General features: G+C 30.9%; 1 protein-coding gene across 1 annotated transcript in view; it reads right to left on the bottom strand.

Moving 5' to 3' along the window:
• LOC107440814 (uncharacterized) overlaps positions 1-2,719 on the bottom strand; it is a 688,492-nt gene that overhangs the window by 36,730 nt on the left and 649,043 nt on the right. The window lies entirely within an intron of this gene.

The following is a 2,719-nucleotide window of genomic DNA, read 5'->3' as shown; positions in this document are numbered from 1 at the left end:
TCTTGATTGCAATAGTGTTGTTTTTATTGCATAGTATGGCTTCAACAAGTTTCTCATCATTCCATAAAAATTACTTTTCATAAATACATATAACCACACCATTTGGATTTTGGATATTAAAGTTATTGTAAAAAAAAATAGAATTAATGATGAATTTTAATCGATGAATGAATGAGTAAAATGATAGATTTAATAAAAAATCTTGATAATTTTCCTCAGGAACCCAAAACCTAAAAATTTTCGATGCTCTAGCTCCGCTCCAGATAATAAGCTAAAGCTCCTACTGTTTCGCTATACATTTTAAGAGCTTTGTGAAGAACCGGCTAAGTGACATTTTTAAAAAAATTTAGATTTTTCGGGGGAAGTTCTTATTTTAGCTTTATTTAAATATATAACATTCATTTATGTTGCTAAATGTATTTATTCCGAAGATACTCAGTGGAAGAATCGATTAAGTGACACTATTTGAATATTCGTAGGATAGAAGAACCGGCAACAAATAGTCAATAAAGAACTCTAGAAAATCTCTTGCTTGGCATCGAAAGCTCAATTATTAAAAAATACAAGAGAAAATTGCCCTTACACAACTTTATTATACAACTTTTTTGTTTCTGGTTTGCATTAGTTTATGTTTGTTTCAAACACACTGTCCTGGTTGGTAGGAAGAAAAAAAAAGATTTTCTAAGCAAAGTTGTGTTGAAAATAAATATTATTTTGAGCTTAAGCAATTTCTTAAGTTATTGTTACTAGCTGAATACTCTTTTTTTTTCTGTTTGAAATAAAACTAATTAATCAGTAATGATCAACATTACAAAATCATGCACAGAATTAAAAAGATATGCGGATACAATCATTCGGCATAATTCTATTTCTCGAGATAAACTCCTGATAGTAAAAAAATTGTAAATAAGAAGGGGCTCATCAACAATCTTTAAGATGTGCGCGCTCGCTTAAAATATTAACTGTTAAATCCGAAATGATAAGCGTACTTATATGTTTGACAAAACTAATGGCAGAGCCACGATGGCTGGTCGATACGAATTCCGCATCCGGCTTGCACTGACCACAGTGCTGACGTTAAATATCCTCAGTGGTAGACGGGTAATGGGTTAGAGTTCCCTTGCTGTCAGGCTAACCGTGGGAGGTTCTCGTGGTCTTCCTCTCCATTTAACGCAAACGCAAAATTATTTAAATAATTTCAAAATTATTTCATAAATATTATAATTTTTGAATTATACAAATATTTTAAAAATTATAATATTTAATATAATAATTTTTAAAAATTATTACATTAAATATTATAAACCCCGGCGCTATGCCTATGTCTGAACGTCACAACGGTACGTTCCCTGAAATGTTCGTTGGCAGCTGACAGAATTCAAACCAAGAACCTTTTGAGTTCATAGTGGCATACTATAACCACCACAGAAGAGGGTGTATAACCTAGTGATGCAACGGATCTTAATTTGGCCGGATACCGGATATCCGGCCAATCTTTGAGCCGGATATTCGGTATCTGGTCGCAGTACTTTTTTTAAAATAAGTATTTATATTTAATTGGACTAGACAAAACTATTATTTTTCTTTTGCTTGTATGATTATAATCATATCAGCAAAAGAAACTTTACTTCTCACTGGATAGATAATGATTTTAATTACAAACATTTTGTATTAAACTCAAGACACTTTCCCGGAAGTCATACTGGAGAAAATGCAGGCGAGATGTTAAGCAGCTTGAGCGAGGAATGGAATGTGACAAGTTAAATATATCTGACCATTCGTGATGGTGGTTCAAATATTGTAAAAGCCGTAAATGATCTCAATTTAGAAAGTGAATCTTGTTTTTTACATAATTTGCATTTAATTGTAAGCGATGCATTAAATTCCCAAAGAGCATTAAAGGATATCATTGCTCTAGGAAGAAGAATTGTTGGCCATTTCAACCATTCTTCTTTAGCTTGTTCAAAATTTAAAGAAATACAAGAAAAACAGTTACATATACAATACAAAAAATTAGTGCAGGATGTTTCAACAAGATGGAACAGTACATTTTACATGTTGAACCGCTTACAAGAATTACAAAATGCTATATCCATCTATGCGAATGGAAACAATGAAATTCAGAACTTTTCATCATATCAGTGGACTTTAATTGAAAATTGTATAAAATTGCTTCAACCATTTGAAGAAATAACTAAACAGATAAGTAGTTCAAAATCATTAATTTCTGAAGTTATTCCTATGGTTGTAACTTTACAACGATATTTGTTAAAATCTGCTGAAGTTTCTGGAATTGGAACAATGAAAGAAGCATTAGAAAAAAATATACATAAACGTTTTTCGACAATACAGTTGAACAAACATTATTCACTGGCAACGATTTTGGACCCACAATATAAAACACTGTTTTTTGATAAAGATCGGAGTTATGATGAAGTTGTGAAATCTTTATTACTTTCATTAATGAAGGAGAAAGCATCTGAATTTTTTAAATCGTCAGAAAATGTGAACAATAGTAAGTCAATCGCAAAATATTCAAGTTCTGAAAATTCTCACAAGTCAACTGAAGGTGAAGAATGTGTATTTATTTCTGTTTGGGATGTTTTCTCAGAAATAACTAACAACAGTAATATAAATAATAAAATTACTGATACTGACAAAAATGAGTTAACGTCAGTGCAGGAGTTGAATAAATATATTTCATTACCAGTTATTGAAA

Source organism: Parasteatoda tepidariorum, chromosome 8, assembly GCF_982258835.1.
Source record: "Parasteatoda tepidariorum strain Cologne lab strain chromosome 8, Ptep-v5.0, whole genome shotgun sequence".
Classification (NCBI taxonomy): Eukaryota; Metazoa; Arthropoda; class Arachnida; order Araneae; family Theridiidae; genus Parasteatoda; species Parasteatoda tepidariorum.
Note: the sequence above shows the minus strand (reverse complement) of the source record. Positions and strands in the feature narration are given on the sequence as shown.